At 38.2% G+C, this 17,896-nt stretch overlaps 1 pseudogene; it reads left to right on the top strand.

Moving 5' to 3' along the window:
- Window positions 1-5,431: 5,431 nt before the first annotated feature.
- Window positions 5,432-6,298, top strand: LOC105998794 (annotated as a pseudogene).
- Window positions 6,299-17,896: the final 11,598 nt, after the last annotated feature.

Below are 17,896 nucleotides of genomic sequence, written 5' to 3' on the forward strand. Positions count from 1 at the left end.
TTCAACCACTCTGGAAAGCAGTATGGAAGTTCCTCAAAAAACTCCACATAGAATTCCCCTATAATCCAGCAATCCCACTTTTAGTCATTTACCCAAACAATCACAAACAAGGCCATACTAAAACTACCAGCACAACTATGTTTATTGCAGCATTATTCACCATAGCTAAGATATGGAACCAACTCAGATGCCCCTTAGTAGAAGAATAGATCAATAAAATGAATAGATCAAGAATTCTATGCCTCCATCAAAAAGAATGATGTCACCCCATTTGTTAGGAAATGGAAAGACTTGGAAAAATTGTATTAAGTGAAGTAAGCCAGGCCCAAAGAAACATAGGTCCCATGGTTTCCCTTATCTTCAATATCTAGTATATGTCTAGGACAAGCAGAAAAGGTCAAAAGCTATGTACATATGACCATATAAGATGGTGCTAAGTGAAATGAACCTCAACATAGGGACACAAGAGGTTTTATCTTTGTTGCTTGGTCGTGGGGCTTGAACTCTGGGCCTGGGCGCTGTCCCTCAGCTCTTCAGCTCAAGGCGAGCGCTCTACCACTTGAGCTACAGCGCCACTTCCAGTTTTCTGGTGGTTTATTGGAGATAGGAGTCTCACGGTCTCTCCTGCCCGGGCTGGCTTTGAACCGCGATCCTCAGATCTCAGCCTCCTGAGTAGCTAGGATTACAGGCGTGAGCCACCAGCGCCCGGCTGTTGCTGTTGTTTTTAAGATACTTATAATTTACTATTTGATTTTTTTGTTTCTTTTGTATGTTCTTCCCCCATGGTATAACCCTTTTTCACTGTATTTGATTCCAGTGTCCTGCATCTTGTATATACATTTTTTTAATTTGGGGAGGGGAAGGGAAATAACAAAAAGCTGAAATAAGGATCCAGCTTGACCCATTGTAGCAATGAGATGTACAAGACACTATGTTGAAAACAAACTTTACAACTTTGGGGGGGGGAGAAGGAGGAGTTGGGGAGGTAGGAAGGGAAGGGATAGTAGGGAAAAACAAAGGAGGGGTAACAATGCTCAATAACTTACTCATGTAACTGTAACCCCTCTCTACAGTATCTTTACAATAAAAATATATATTATTACAAAAAGACAGAAACCTAAATGCATATTCTCTGCCTGGCACAGCCCTGCAATATTTATAAGAACCTGAGACCAAGGCCCACCTTCTGACTTGGAATATGTTACCCAACACAAAGAGCTACCTTCAAATCAGGAGCTAACACTCTGTATTAGCCACTCTCTGGCTTCCTATCTAAACTTGTTTCCTTAGGCAAATGAACAAAATGAGATATGTTCTGTGATAGCATTCTCCACACTAGAAGATTCTATGTGAGAGATAGATGAAATATAATTCATATAGTTCTTGACATTACTATAATACAACATATTGCACTATAATTTAATGCAACACTACAAATTTAACAAACTCCAATTTTTTATTCCAAAGCCAACATTTTTTTAATTTTATTTTATTTTATTTGTGAACATACTGTACAGAGGGGTTACAATTGCATGGGCAGGATAATGCGTACATTTCTTACCAAGCATTGCAGCCTCCTCCTTTGTTTACCCTTCCCATCCCTTCCCAGCCTCCCCCCTCCCCCCTCCCAATCCTTCTCCCTCCCCCTCCCCCCCCCCCCCCCCCCCTCCCCCCCCCCCCGCACCGACATTGTAAAGCTCGTTTTGGACATGACAACTTGTACTTCTCATTGTTGCATCAGATCCACCTCCAAAGCCAACATTTTTTATGCTATAACTCTCTTTCACAATTGTACAAGTAGAATGGATAATTGATCAGTAAGTGTAAGTTGTTTCAGCCCTTGAAAACTCCTTGTGATTAGACAAATTGATACATGTAGAACTCTTAGAACAATACATTAAAGTATGCTGTACAAACTGATGTCTGTTATTCTCAGCATCATCATGCGGGTACACTTTTAACCTCTGAACATGCAGTCAATCAGTGCATATTAGAATGAGATTGATTGCTTGGATTTTTAAAATATGGTAATCAAGTAGTCATTGTAATACAGAAGCACAAACTGTTGGTAAAGAGGACTGGATTTGGGGTCTGAAGATCAGGGTTTCAGTTCTTGTCCTTCTCATTTTCTCCCTTATAACAATCTGAAGTTGGGGAAGTGAGAGAGTATTTCATAAAGAATAACTTGCACAGTGTGCCAGTGAAATTGTATTTCTAATAGGAAAAGCACTACAAAAATACTAGTCAGTGTTTAGAGAAGGCAATCTCTCCTAAACCTAAGGATTTATTGATACTCCATGAATTCTCGTTGGCTGCCAGCACCAGATTTCTAATTGCAGAAAGAAACAGGATTTACTGGTCCATCTATAACTGCTGTAATGTGGCAGACCAACTGTGGATTCACAGGAATGGTTCTGTGTTGCTTTTTCTTTCTTTCTTTTTTCTTTTAACAAGTGAGCTTCAAAATCAGGAGGAAGAAAGAATCTTTCTCTAATACTAATTTTAAAATTCCATTTCATAGCTGGGTGCTGGTGACTCACATTGGCAACAGGTGAAGATCTGCAATTTACTGAAGCAAAGTTATACACATAGAGACACACAGAAACACACACACACACAGATACACATACACACACACACACACACACACACCCACACACACACACACACACACACCCACACACACACACATACACACACAGTCTCCACCATCAAGCTTAAAGGTATATAGCTAAGTCCTAACCAAGCCAGCTACCCAGGAAAGCTTGAGTCCTTTCCTTTGAGATTCCCAATGAATGATATGTAGGAAAGAAGAGAAAAATTTAAATACATAAGTATCAATATCTGGCAACCACTAATATTTCAAGCTTTGTCCAGAAACATGTTAGAGTTTTTTTTTTTTTTTTTTTGCTTTTTTTGTTTCTGGGGTCTGGTTGTGGGGCCTAAACTCTGGGCCTGGGCGCTGTCCCTCAGCTCTTTGGCTCAAGGCTAGCGCTCTACCACTTGAGCTACAGAGCCACTTCTGGCTTTTTTCTTTTTGCTTATATGGTGCTGAGGAATCAAACTCAGGGCCTCATGCATGCAAGACAAGCGCTCTACCGCTGAGCCACCTTTCCAGCCCAATGTTGGAGTTTTTAAAGATTCCCCTACCTCACCCAGGCTTTGGGGACTATAAGCAGAAGTATAGCTGAGGATCAAGACAGGGAGGAAAGGCGATCAAGATAGCTGCACCCCAAGAAAGACAGGTCCACACACACTCAAGAAGCTCTGTGCCCTGGGAGGAAAGAATAAAGATGGTTTGTGTATTCAGACATGGATGCTGCCAGACAGGATGCTTCTCTGAAAGCTGGAAGTAAGATATGGACAGTTAATACACACTAAATAAAAATGCCGTTAGTGGTCTGTGATGTCACCACCAGCCATGGTGTCAGTGGTGAAGCCAGACCAGTGATCTCTCATTCTCTTAATGGCAGTATCACCCAGCTGGAGGTCACAGAGAGAGAGTCTGACTCATCAGGCTTGGGTGGGGCCTGAGAGTTTGAATTTCAGTCCATATGGATGCTGATGCTGCTGGCCCAATGACCACAGAGAAAACTGCTCTATGGATTCCTGCCATGGCCATAGTGGGCTCTCCGGAATATCCCATAGACATGTGGGAGGCCTACAGGTGGAATCTGTATCTAAATTGCCTTTGTTCTCAGGGGTTTTGGTTCCTGAAAGTCTCCTCAATTAAAAAAATTAAACTCCTAGTCTCTTGCTCATAAAGAAACTAATGTTTGGAAAGTTGTATCGCTAATGTCATAGGCCAAAATACAAAGTCACATGGAGGGAAGAGAAGTCATTCCTTCATACGGAGACTCTGGTCTGCAAGTTGTGACCAATCATGTGATTGTAGTTTGGGTAGATAAGGAGGAGAGCCAGTTCGGATGGAAGCTGAGCATTCCTCATTTGAAACCAGATGTGGTTTGGGATTTTTATTTACATATAAATTAGGAGAGATCTTGGGGATGAGATCAAAATCTAAAGACAAAATTTTATGTTTCATAGAAATCTTATGCCTTATGTTTCATGCAAATCTCAACTATATGTTAGAAGTAATTTTATACATTTCCTTCTCAGTTCTGGAGACAAACAGAGAGACTTGTGTATGTTAGGCAAATGTTCTACCATTCAGTCACATTTTCAATTCTATACATTTGCAAGAAAAAAATTTCATAGTGTGAAATTTGAGGTATTATAATTTGGAGTATTTGGGAGTTCTGACTTTCAGATCAGGGATAGTATCTCTGACATTTTCACAGTGACTCAATTCTAGACTGGTCACTTGCTTCAAAGGCAAACAATGGCCATGGTATGTAGCTACAGTTGTTTTTCATCATAAAGATCAAGGAAAGATTGGCTTAAGGGAGTGTTCAATCTGAGTGTCTTGCTCAATTCTACTTATGTGGAGTGGTTTTCTTAAATAATTACAACCTAGATCATTTCCAGGAAGCTTCCAGAACATTAGAATACAAAAGAAAGAAAGGTAGGTCTAACTTTTAGGCTTGGGACCTTTCCATGAAAAGTATTAGGAACATGGGACGTTTCTGAAACCATGCTTCTTTGGTAATTTGGCAATCCTACTGAAGCAGATTCGAGGATATAAAATATCTTGGAGACCAAGTCTATGTAATTTAGGCATTTCTTTTCCAATAGATAGGTTAGTTCCTTCTCCAGACTTTCATTCATTTGGTTGTCTTCCATTTCACTCCCCGCCCTCCACCCCAGCCTCATAAAGTCCATTCATATGTGCCTACTCCTATCTTAGTTTCCTTGTAGTCTTTGATAACTCATTAGGTGCTATGGATAGAAAGCCTTGGACTGGGTGCCAGTGATTCATACCTGTAGTCCTAGCAACTTGGAATGCTGACATCAGGAAGAGAGTTGTTTGAGGATAGCTCTGATAGAAAAACCAGCAAGACTCTATCTCAGTCTTTAAAAGGGTCTAGTGGTTCATGCCTGCTATCACAAGCTATGTGGGAAGCTGCCACTGGAGAACTGAAGCTCCAGGCCAGTCCTTGCAGCATAGTGCACAAGACTTCACCTCCACAAAGGAAAGCTGGACATGGTAGTGTAAGCCTGGGATCTCAGTAACATTGGAAAAGTGGGCAGATTGCTGCTCACCCCTGGGTGAAAAGCAACAGTCTGTCCTAGAAGTAACCAGTAAAAACAAAGCAACAAACACACACACACAAAAAAAGAGGGCTAGAGTTGCTGTGGTTTCGGGCATGAGGCAGCTTTGTGGGAGTTGAGGCTTGCAGACCTAGCACCTGCATCCAAGACCTGCAGTCAGTGTCTGCAGGTTGGGAGCTGAGTGTTCCTCCTTGGGATCAGAGGTCTGTCCTTGGCCTTTGCTGCTGGGTGTTGCTATCCCCTGTGGAGCCTAGGGCAGATGTTCAAAAACACCTTCCAGAGAGGTTCCTGTCCATCCCATTCAGCATAGGCAGCAAAGCTTTGTAAATCTGGGACAAAAAAAGTACAGAATGACCACATCAAAATAACCACAGAGGAAGTGGTGCTGTGGCTCAAGTGGTAGAGTGCTAGTCTTGAGCTGAAATGCTCAAGGACAGCGCCTAGGCCCAGAGTTCAAGCCCCACAACTGACCAAAAACAAACAAACAAAGAAACAAAACCCCAGCCACTGACAGTGGGATGCTGGTGGCTCATACCTGTAATCCTGGCTTCTCAGGAGGCTGAGATATGAGGATCCCAGTTTAGAAGAAAACCAGAAGTGGAGCTATGGCTCAAAGTGGTAGAGCACTACCTTTGAGCAAAAGAGCTCAGGGATAATGTCCAGGCCCTGAGTTCAAGCCCTATGACAAAAAAAAAAATCACTGGCAATGACACCCAGGCCCTGGTACTAGAGATTGAAGGGACAAATGTCAACACCATGTACATCAGGTGTCCTGAAGACCCAAAGAAGATGTTGAGGATTAAACTTCCTTTCCTTGTTATGATGATCAAAAACTTGAAAAAAAATTTTGTGCAGCAGTGGTTTCAAGCAAGAAAGTACCTAAACTGTGTCAAACTCTTCTGCCCAGGAGGCTGGAGGATGGGTGAGACCAGATTCAGATAATGAATCTGTATCTGACTTCACCTGGAGAACATCTGGCACAAAAGATATTGAGACTCTGAGAGTGCAGCTCCACGCAAAGTGCCGCATCTGACAGGTTCACCTCTCGGACAGACTCCGCTGAGATGACCAGCTGCCTGCAGAGTTTAAACTGTATCTCCCAGTTCAGAGCAAGGCAAAACAATAACTGGAATGCAACCAACTCAAGGGAGTTAGACTTTGGACCCGATTCTTAGTTAAAGGAAACTGTCTGGGCTGGGAAGGTGGCTCAGTGGTAGAGTGCCTGCCTTGCCTGCATGAGGCCCTGGGTTCGATTCTCAGAAAAAGCCAGAAGTGGTGCCATGGCTCAAGTGGTAGAGTACTAGCCTTGAGTTGAAGAGCTGAGGGACAGCACCCAGGCCCAGAGTTCAGGCCCCACAACTGACAAAAATAAATAAATAAATAAAAGGAAACTATCTGGATGACAATGCAAAAAGTGATATGTATTACTTCACCTTGCTGTGTTTTATTTACTACTTAATGACTGTTGTCATGGACAACAGTGACATGCCATGACTCTGCTAGTTGCATTGTAAGCAGTGCTTAGCGACCTGTGCTGCTGGGGTCCTACTGCTGCCTGCTTCAACATGGGGGACCCCTTCATCTCAGACTCACAGAACTAAGATGTTCTACAAGGCAGTCTCACACCAATAGTCTTTCCTGTGATTTTTCCTTATTTTGTATATGTGTATGCTATGTGATACTCATCTGGACATGAATGAAATACTATATTCTTGGTTGCATGGCTCAGAAATAGAGTGTCAGCCTACTGAGCACAAGGCCACAAGTTCAAATCTCCAGTATAGCTAAAAAATAAAAAACTAAAGTTAAAAATAAAAGCTTACAGATTTTCCTATTATTGCAACATCAGAGGGAACATAGTCCATAGAACTGTGCACACTCAGAAATTAATTGTGCATTTGGGGATCCAGACCCATAATCGGATAGAGAGATTCACAAAAGTCACTTAAAGTTAGTACACAAATTCCTGTTTACTGGAGCTTAAGAATAGAGATTAAAGTCAACCAAGACAAGAGGCACATGGGTTAAGGAAGCTTCCAGTTGTCTTGCTTATCAACAGAGCATTAATTTTCCAACATGACAACACTATGGCATACTGATAAATAAGGAGGTCACCAAAATCCTTGTCCCTAGCCTCTCCAGATGTCAAACAGATAGAAAATGACCTAAAATTTCCTGCCTATGTCACTTTGTTGAAAGGCCCAAAGTCCTCAGGCCAGCTAGACACTATCATCAGGTAGGACATTGCCTAGGTTTAGAGTCTACTTCCAGGGACCAAAGGCAAAGACCAAAAATTCTCTATTAGAGTTAAAAAGACTGGATCTGGCTTATGAGTTGCCATCAAAAGCTAGTGTCTGGGGGGACAAGTCACACAGTTGGCATCTGTACTCATTTTCTGTTGTTTCGTCTCATTATAATTTCTCTACTGGGCATCATACCTGCCTCAATCTAGACTCTGAATTTTCCTGGCCATATAAGGTAGTTTACATACTTACTCAGAGAATGTAACTTCCAACTTCCTATAAATCAAAACTTTTGCTGAAAGGATGTTTGTGAAGGATAGCTAGCTAGATGTGACGTGTGTGGATATGTGTGTGTGTGTGTGTGTGTGTGTGTGTGTGTGTGTGTGTGTGTGTGTGTGTGTGTGTGTGCCTGTACTAGGTCTTAAATTCAGGGCTCAAGCCAAAGCTCTAATTTCAACTTTTTGGTGGCTCATTGGACAGAGGAGTTTCACAGACGTTCCTGCTCAGGCTGGTTTCTAACTGTTACCCTCAGATCTTAGCTTTCCAGGTAGCTAGGATTATAGGTGTGAGCCACCAGTACCCACTTTCTAGAACATGGTTAATAAAAGCCAAAGCTAGGACATCTCTAGAGGCATTACCTGGTCCTGGTCTCACACAAGCATGCTTCTTTCTCACAGTCACATAGATGTATACTGTATAGATGTATATGTACATATATACATACAATACATATACATGTATATATAGTGTACTAATAGTACATTATATACAGTATATACACATATATATTACATATACATGTGAGGACAATAATGTTGAGCATTTGTGTAAGGACTGGGGGTGTGACTCCAGGCCCCAAGTTCAATGCCAAGTAATTTAATAAAAGAAAAAGGAAAGAAAGAAAAAAAAGAAAAAATTCAGTGTCATGCCACAAGAAACACCAATACTACAACCTGTTCACTTTGGAAAGTCCATCACAGACTGAAATCCTGAGTAATTGGAGCACCAGGGAATTCAACCAATTAGAACTCTACATTCCCAATATACTTTCTGGTCATCACCCATATGCCAGCTTTCAAAATTCAGTAATTTAAAGAGGGTAGTAATTAATTTAGCCTTGTATTGTATAGAACTGCGTTTAAAAATACACTAGCCTGTGGCTATTACAAATCAGAAAAAAATATAAAAGATTACATTTGTCTCCAACATATCTGTACCATGGGAAAGAAGCTGATAAGGGCAAAACATATTAGTAAGGTTTCCCAAAAAGGCAAAAAACCAATCAAACCAACAAAAAATCTTCTAAGAAATCACACATGCTTTTGGAAGACTGTAAATTCCTCACATAAGACACAAAGCCTCATTTACTCTTACATTAAAAAATAAGATGAGAATAAAAATTTCAAGTAGCAATTAAAGAATAGGAAGTAAAAGTTCCCTGTTGTTTCATTTCACTCTCCTTTCTTTAACCCTGGCAGCACTAATTATGTAGGAGTCAGGTCTGATGGTGCAACCTCTGTTCACTACAACACACCTTAGCAGCAGGTCATGCCATCAGGGAGCTACCAGGGTGAACTGCATTTGTGACCCTGTCCTATATTTGCTTTTGCCACTCTGCTGTTTGCCCTGATTCAGTCAGCCTACCCAGAATATTATATGTAAGGTGACCCAGAAGACTGTCCATATGCTGCTCTGCAAATGTGGCTGGGAATTTAATTTGTTGTATGACACAGTGTTCTAAAGACCCACAAAAGAAATGCATCTCCAGTCTTTCTGAAGTGAAAATGGTTGAGCTTTCTACATTTCTTTCTGTCCTGTTGCTATGGCTACATAAGAAATTATCCTAAATTGTAGTATGTTCTGAATTCTATGGCCGAGAATTCCAACAAGAAGCCTGGTTGGTTTCTGTGCTCTGTTGTGTTTAGGGTGTCAAGTGGAATACTCAAAGGTTGGGGATGTCATCTTCTGCAGGCTCATCCTTCAAGTGTGCAATGCTGGCTTGAAATGAGACCTTCGCTGGGACTTTGGCTGGAGCTCTTACATCTGATTTTCTCCATATGGTTTGGTCTGCTATACCAGTCTCATGGTGGCTGGGGGGAGGAAAGACACACACACACACACACACACACACACACACACACAAGAGAGAGACAGAGGGAGAGACAGAGAGACAGAGAGAGAGAATTGATTTTATATGTGCAAATCACATGGCATTACTTCCATTGCTTTTATTTGTTGGAGTAACCAGAAAGCCATGCCCCAGGTTCAAGGAGAAGGGAAGTAGAGTCTATCTCTTTTTTTAATTTTTATTTTTTTGTGAGCATACTGTACAGAGGGGTTACAATTACATGGGCAAGATAATGAGTACATTTCTTATCAAGCATTGCAGCCTCCTCCTTTGTTTACCCTTCACATCCCTTCCCAGCCTCTCCCCCGTCCCCCCCCCCAAAGTTGTAAGGTTCGTTTTCGACATGACAACTTGTACTTCTCATTGTTGCAACGGGTCCACCTGTATCCTTAAATGTAGAATCTACCTCTTGACTGTGAGTGGAAAGGTTCTGGAGGAGCATGAGGGACTATTTCATGAAAGTAATGCTGTATTTGCTTCGGTAAAAGTATAATTGGCTACAAGACCCTTTAACACGTGGTCCACTGTACATCATAACAACTTAGAAACACAGAGGCAAATTTGAGGTATAATACAATAAGAGATGGGAGTTCAAGCCACGCACCAGGTACACAGACCTCTGTCTGCCTTCTCTTTTTCCTTTATTTTCCTTGTAAATGTTTACTTTATCTTTATATAGTTTCTCTATTTTTCTAAATTGCTATAAATAATTTTTTGGAGAGAGCTATACACAAATTAACTAAAATGGAATTCAAGGAAAAATTATGTCTAAATACTAAGTTAATTTCAATTAGAAGAAGAACATGACATACAGGAACCAAATATCAAATAATCTCTGATATCTGATATCTGATATCTATATGTATCTTTTGCCAGTCCTGGGGCTTGAATACAGGGCCTGAGCACTGTCACTGAGCTTCTTTTGCTCAAGGCTAGCACTCTGCAACTTGAGATACAGTGCCATTTCTGGATTTTCCTATTTATGTGGTACTGAGGAATCAAACCCAGGGCTTCATGCATACTAGGCAAGTACTCTACCACTAAGCTACATTCCTAGGCTCTATCTTTTTTTTGTAGTAGGGTATCAATATATACTAGACTTCAACTCAAGATCTTCCTGTCTCCATTTCCCAAGTGTCAAAATTGCAGGTCTATGTCCACATACCTGGCTTGATACCTAAATTTTAATCTTAGTATATACTGGCTTAAAGTAGCAATCTCGAATAATTCTCTTTTCAAATCTATTTTCTACAATGACAGTTTTAATTTATCATACTGGGAAGTACATTAAATAAATTAATTCATTTATAACTGTGCAATTTAGAAATATAAATTTTAAATAGTTCTGCAGACTAATTTCATCTACTTAAAATGTCTTGTACTGTGTCAATTAAAAATAATATGCATTTTTCTGAAAAGCTAGGCTAAAAATAATATACATATTCTGTAGAGCTATGCTGACAATTTATTAGGATTCTTGGCACAGTTTGTTACAAAAAGGTAATAGTATTTAATTTTTCAATGAAGCAATTATGTAGTCTTTCTTTTCTACTACAGATGAGATATTGAGGAATTTTCCAGTGGAATAATTAACATTTTCTTTGACACATCTATATCTTGGATTACTTATCTATGAAGAGCAATGAGTTTTGTTAAACATATCATCTACTATATTAAATTTATTATAATCAAGTCATTTTGCTTCATTTATTTAGTATACTCCTTCTGGGTTGTAAAATCAACTTGCTCCTCTGTGTATAAATTGATTATTTCATGAAAATAATAATAATCACTATAATTATTAAATGCAAAATTTATCATAAAACAGATTGTAATCGCCAAGTTAACCACATGTAAATCAGTAAGCTAAAATGTGATTATTCTGGGAAAAGAATTAATGACTTTATGATTGTTTCTCATAGACATTTAACTGTACAAGAAATTCACAGCAGTAGAGTGCTATAGTAAATTGATATTCTTACAAACCATGAAAATGTATAAATGAAATACCAATAAGAATTATAATTAAAAGTAATAGAATAGTTCATTCTAATTCCTATGGTAGTATAATATCTAATTCTTATAAAGTAATCATTAAACTTTACTGATATCTTAGGCTAATTTGTATGTGTGTGTTCATGTGCATGAACACCTAGTATCAAGTCTTGAACTCAGGATCTCTTACTCTAGTTTGGACTCTTCAGTTTATAGCTAGCATTCTACCACTTGAGCCATGACTCCAGCCCAGGTTTTTTACTGGTTAATTAGAGATAGAGTGTGGTGACCCATTTTATAGCTAAAAGCTAGTGCTCTACCACTTGAGCCACAGCCCTTTTTTTGGGCTTTTTGGTAACTAATTGGACTTAAGTATCTCCTGGACTTTCCTGTCTGGTCTGGATTCAAATCAAGATCCTTAGATCTCATTCTCCTGAGTACCTAGGTGAACTGTCAGAGTCCTGTTCTTAGGCAGAGTCTCAAGACAATCGATTTTGTTTAAAAACAAAGTTAGAATAGCAAACACATGACTACAATATATTATCATATATCATGTAATGACCATAACATATCAGGTCTCTGTCATCTTAAGTACCATTATGATTTGAACAACAGACTCTACCTCACCGCTGTTAGATTGGCCAACATCAAGAATTTGAGTAACAGCAATGCTGACAGGGATGTAGGGAAAAAGGAACAGTATTGCACTGCTGGTAGGATTGTAGACTAGTACAACCACTCTGGGTGGTGGTTTGGAGGTTTCTCAAAAATCTAAACATAGAACTTCCCTATGAGACAGTCATACTACTCTTGGGCATTTACCCAGAGCATTGCAAGTCAGGATATAGTAATAGCACTTGAACATCCATGTTCATTGCCACACTATTCACAATAGCCAAGTTATAGAAATAGCCCATATGCCCTACAATAGACAACTAAATAAAAAATGTGGTACTTTCACACAATAGAATTTGACTCATCCATTAGAAACAATCTTACATCATTTACAGGGAAATGGATGAAACTAGAACAAATTACATTAAGTGATATAAGCCAAGCTTAGAGAGACAAACAACACATGTTTTCTCTCATATTTGGAATCTAGATCTAAAATATAACTGGACATGATAATTTATACAGGACTATAGGCAGTCATAGTCAGACTAAAGGAGGATACTCTTAGGGGAGGAACCCAAAGGTATAATTCCCCTGAACATTTAAAACACTATTTTTGTAATGCTTTTTTAAAAAAAATATAATATTGTAAAGATATTGTCCAGAGGGGTTATAGTTACATGAGCAAAGTAATGAGTCCATTTCCTATCGAGCATTGTTACACCCTCCTTTATTTTTCCACTGCCATCCCTTTCCTCCCTCCCTTCCCAACTCCTCCCTCCTTTCTCCCCACCCCCCACAAAGTTGTAAAGTTCATTTTCAACATACCGTCTTGTACATATCACTGTTAAAACGGCTAATCCTGTATCCTTATTTCAGCATTTTTAAAAACACTATTTATCAAAATGAATTCCAGGAAATGGAAACAGGGATTTTTTGTTGTTGCTTTTGCTTTGGTTTTTTTTTTTTTGGTATTTTTAAGGGAGTAAATAGGAGACTCAGAAAGTGCAGAAAGGGAAGAAGGGTGAACAAATACAGTCATGGTATTCAGTATATACTATGTGGAAAATGAAATGCAACTTGTGGGCAGGAAAGGGAGGGGGAAGCTAGAGAAAAGCAAAGGAAGAGGTGACATTGTCCAAAAAAGAAATGTACCTGATGTACAAAATGATAAACCTTCTGTGTAACTCCATATTAATCACAATATTTTTTAAAATGTGAGTTGTTGCAATTATGTGATGATAGCTATAATCTGTGAGCCTACTCTGTCTTGCTGCTGGATATGTATGTGCATGATATTGGTTATACATAGTTGGTAAATATTTTTCTTTCTCTTATCATATTGAGCTGAATCAACTCCATTACAATGATCTTATATCTCAACAAGGATCCTTCTTCCTCTCTTCAAAATATGTATAAAAACAAAAAAAATTGACTCAGAGAAATCAGACATGTGTGATAGATAGGTACAATTCAACCTAGAGACAATAAATCTTTCACTGTAGTCTCCCATACAGCACAGTTCATATTTGCCCTCAATTTTCTAAACAAATACCACGGATTTTATTTACACTGAAAAGGAAACATAATATGTGGGGGGAGTAGGGAGGATTGGGTGGGGAGGTAGGGGGAAGATGGGAAGGGATGGGAAGGGGAAACAAAGGAGGAGGCTACAATGCTTGATAAGAAATGTAATCATTATCTTGCCCATGTAATTGTAATCCCTCTGTACAGTATTTTCACAATAAAAAAGAAACATAATATAGACCATTTCATAGTCACTCCAAAAAAAGAACACAAAAAAAACTGACACCTGCACTAGACTCACCACTTGTGGGCACGTAATGTTTTAACTCCTCCATTTCCAGAGGAACTGAAGCTTAGTGGGCTTTAGAGTTCAGTGACAGGACTTCTGGTAGAATACAACTCTTGCCTTCTAGGACAAGTCTGAAACCATAGAATCTAGAATCTACTGCCCACTTCCCCTAAACTATCATGGGCCAGTATCAATTTAATCACTAATTATTTTTCTCATGTAGATTTTTGTTGTGTGTTGATTCATGTGGCTTTTATGTCTTTATACATTTCTTTTTTAAAAAATTATTTTCTTGTAAAGATGCTGTATGCTGAACAGAGAGGTGACAGTTACATCAGTAAGGTAATGAGTACATTTCTTGTTGGGTATTGTTACCCCCTCCTTTGTTTTTCTTCCACTAACCATTTCCTCCCCTACCTCCCCCACTCCCTGCCCCCAGAGTTGTAAGGTTCATTTCCAACATAGTGTGAGTATCATTGTTGTTATGGGTCATCTTGTGTCCTATTTTCAGAGTTTTGTTATTCCCCTTCCCCTCCCCAAATTAGATAAGTGTATATACAAGATGCAAGGTACCAAAATCAAATACAGTGACAACAGGGATATACTATAGCTTAAAAGAAACAAAGAAAAAGAACACATAGTACATTATAAACAACAATAACAAAGGAAAACCTCTTGTGTCCATATCTTGGGATTCATTTCACTTAGCATCATCTAGTTTTCTAGTATCAGATAAGTATAAATAAATTTCAGGAAGTAACAATAGCTCTTGACAGTTGAGAATCAGATGAAATATTTTGAAGATGGAATAAATATTAGATAAAGGTTCAATTAATCTTGAATTTGGTAAAGAAGCAGTTGCTGTCAACTGAACATGGTGGCTCATGTCTGTAAACCTAGCTACTCAGGAGGCTAAGAGCTGAGGATTGTGGTTCAAAGCCAGCCTAACCAAGGAAGTCTATGATACTCTAATCTCCAATTAACCACCAAAGAGTTGGATGTGAAACTGTGGCTCAAGTGGTTGAGCACTTGCCTTGAGCAAAAAAGCTCAGAAACAGTAAGCACCCAAACCCTGAGTTCAAGTCTCAGGACTGGCAAATCTAATTGTTCTTTGCTTTATCTAATTGTCCTAATGTCTCACTGATGGTTGTTATACTCTAGTGGATGAAAGCATAAACATAATTGATCTCTTAGGTGACTGAGGCTTTCACAATGGCTGAGGGCTTTTATTGTGAACATAGATTTGGATTGGATGATAATTAGAGATGTAGAAGGTTTAAGAGATGAGGCTGAATTTTTATTGACCTGGAATAGATTTTAGATTGCTCTTGAGAAATTAAATCTGTTTTCTTAATTTGATTTTCAACATTTATTGGTTTATTTATGTATGTGATAGTGACTTATAGCAAACAAAAATCTCCCCAAATGATGCCTCACAAAGAAAGAAAAATACTTGGTTTTTAAAGACCTGTTAAGGTCACTTTGCCTGAGGAATTTATTAATTAGTTTGATCAAGACCTTATTTTCATTATAATTTTATGACCTTTAAATGTATAAAGACTTTAATTCAACTTGTCAGTTTATGTGTACCTTGGCTGATGCCACCCCTTCCATCATTCTCTCTCATCTTTCCCAACCCCACCCATACCCTCAAGTTACCTGGCTCCATTTTCACATATGCACATTGAATATTATAATTTGGGATGATGTAACTACTGTTAGCATTGACAGACAGCTTGGAACAACTTTAATATTCAAGTTAACATTGAAAATTTAATAAGATATTTTGGGGAAATTTTAATTTAAGCAAATCCAGTACTTTTAGCAGAAACAGTATATTAAAATTGTGTAGGGTTAATAGAAGAGAAAGAGATGGAGGGAGAGACAGAGAGTAGTCTTTATTTGCCAATATATAGGCTAATTATAGCTTGGTAAAGATATTTAACCTGTAATAAGAAACTAAATTTCAACTAAATTACTGGATGGAGCTAGAAAAGTAATGCTCCATCTACTTGATGGTTGGATGTCTGACATTTTTTTTAATACTGAGTCCCTAAATAACTACACGCTTAAAATAAGGAGAGCCCTCTCTAGGGAGTGAGGAAATCCAGTTGGATGGGCTTGCAGCCTGCCTCGGGGCATACTTTGCATGAGTCAAACTTGATTTAACAAGTTTAGTTATTTGGTTATCAGCCTGCTCTTTAGTATAGTTCTATAGTATACCTAGGATCCAGAAGGTAGGAAATTAGATGTAAATGAGGATTTAGAGTCAGAGATGGAGACATGGGAGTGTAATCATATGAATGTTCATATATGTGGGAGCCTATAGTATTGAGGGGATTCACAGGAAGTCACCATTTTGAGAAATGACAGCCATTGTGATAGAGAAACTCACAGAACCCCCTAATTATGTAACTATAAACAACTCAGAAATTTATTTGCATATTTTACCAGCATCAATGCTCATCACTGAGAATCAAAACATAATACCCTAAAACCTATTTTTATTATGGTATCATGAGACAAATGATAAAATAATAATATTAGTATTATTAGTAATATTAGTATTATTATTAATATTATTAATATTAGTATTATTAGTAATATTAGTAACATATATTAGTATATGTGCTTAGGTTTATTATCTCAGGTATGTTCTTTGTTTTCCTGGACCTTAACTTACCCAACTATAAGGTTTCTAATGATAATAAATATAATATTTAATATACATACTAAATAGAATTATTATTTAATTTAATATTACATATAATATGTAGAATCCATATATTTGCCAATATAAACGATATGTATATGCATATCTTTTTATACACATACATGCAAATGGAAAACATTATCTTTTCCTATCATTATGGAAAAAAGGTAGACAACATATTAGGTAATGCTTACTGTTTTTAATGTTTAAAAGGAAATATGCTTGAAAAATATCCTTTAGCATTCTGTGAATTCTACAGCTGTCTTTGATATATCTGTGTTTGCTATAAAATCATTTCTTTGCCAAAAATATTATCTTAAATTCTCTCCATAAATCATCGAAATGTTGAGGTTGTGTATAGACAGCAAGCCATGTAAACGCTATAAACTCTAGTACTTGGCACAGAGGGTTGAAATTGTCTTTGATTTCAAACATTTGCCTTGTATTTTAGCCACTAGTATACTCTCTAGAGACTGGTACCAGTCAGTTCAGGTGGGCTATTTAGAAGACTTTGGTAAGGGTTAATTGCATGGACTTGAAGTGGTGAGGGATGTGCACTTAATCAAAATGTCTTCTTTGTTCCCAAACCCTGTGTCTTTGTTAATGTTCTCTGTTTCTCCCTGATAAACACATTTGTGCCCTACTTCCTTCTATCAAAGCTACTACCCTACCAAATCTGTTTGATTTTTTTTCTTTTATATGAGGAAACACTGTAGAGGAAAACAGGGCCTTTCTTTTGCTTTCCTTACTGCAAAAACCTAATTGGAGGAACTAATGGTAGAAAGGACTGAATTCAGCAAGGGCTGCTCATATTATAGCTTGGGCATAGTTTTGACAGCTGGAATTTTCTTTTGATAAGCCTTGTTCAGGCATTACTTTAGGTTTTTGTGTTAGCTAATTCAGATAAGAGGACATAAATAATATTTTATGACCTGTGTAAGATAAATGGAAACCCAAAAGGGATAGCTTATGAAAAAAATGAAATTGAGCTACATGTACACTGAAATCTCTATAAATATGACATATTTGAAATATGAGGTATGGTTATAGAATAATTTAATATCATTTCAAAATATATGTCATAATTTAATCAGGGGCTGGTAGCTCATACCTGTAATCCTAGCTACTCAGGAGGCTGAGATCTGAGGATCACATTTCAAAGCCAGTCCAGGCAGGAAAAATTAGTAACTCTAATCTCCACACACACAAACACA

This window comes from Dipodomys ordii, unplaced genomic scaffold (assembly GCF_000151885.1).
Source record: "Dipodomys ordii isolate 6190 unplaced genomic scaffold, Dord_2.0 Scaffold172, whole genome shotgun sequence".
Taxonomy (NCBI): Eukaryota; Metazoa; Chordata; class Mammalia; order Rodentia; family Heteromyidae; genus Dipodomys; species Dipodomys ordii.